This window comes from Poromitra crassiceps, assembly GCF_964638095.1.
Source record: "Poromitra crassiceps genome assembly, chromosome: 29".
NCBI classification, from domain to species: Eukaryota; Metazoa; Chordata; class Actinopteri; order Beryciformes; family Melamphaidae; genus Poromitra; species Poromitra crassiceps.
Genome location: NC_139641.1, coordinates 13410964 through 13411779, shown reverse-complemented (window position 1 = coordinate 13411779; position 816 = coordinate 13410964).

The window sequence follows — 816 nt, the reverse complement described above, 5'->3', positions numbered from 1 at the left end:
TGGTTGATGATGAGTCGTAGGGGTGCTCCAAAAAATCGATTCTTGAAAGGATCGCGATTCTTAATGCCACGATTCCTGGATCGATTCCAAACTCCCAAGAATCGATTCTTCTTCATATTGTAAAAAAAAAAAAAAAAAAAAAAATTACAGTGCACCTGAACGCAACATGCAAGATACCGGCTGAATAAGTGTCCAAATGTTCATGTCATTTGTGTACTGTACTGCCACAGTGCCACCACCTCTTGCACTTAAGAACTCTGGTTAATGTATTCCCCCCAAAATCTATAAATCCTTCTCAAAGTCTACAGATCCCCCCCAGCTTATAAATCCATCTTATCTGAAGAACATAAGGGGGGAATTCCCCCCTAGTTTGCAAAATTAATTTAGGCCCTGACTGTAATACTTCAGAAGTTGAATTTGAAGTTCAGCATTAATACATTTGTCATTTTTTGTCTTAGATACCTTTGTGTGTTATTGCAATATAAAACTACATAATTGAGAATCGATTCTAGATTCTGGAATCGAGAATCGTTGGAATCGAGAATCGATTCTGGAATCGGATCGTGACCCCAGGAATCGGAATCGGATCGGATCGTGGCTTAGCCGGATCGGAGCACCCCTAATGAGCCGTGGGACCATGTACCATTTAAGAGAGGCAGAGAGAGCAGCAGCCCCCCCCAAGTTGGGAACATCTTGTATGCCCTGCCCTGTGCTTAAGAAGATTATGTAAAATGTAATATTTTAACAATTATGACCATTGAGTAGTATTTCCAGCTGTTTCTGCTCAGCAGTACTACTGTGTAATAGTAAACTTTG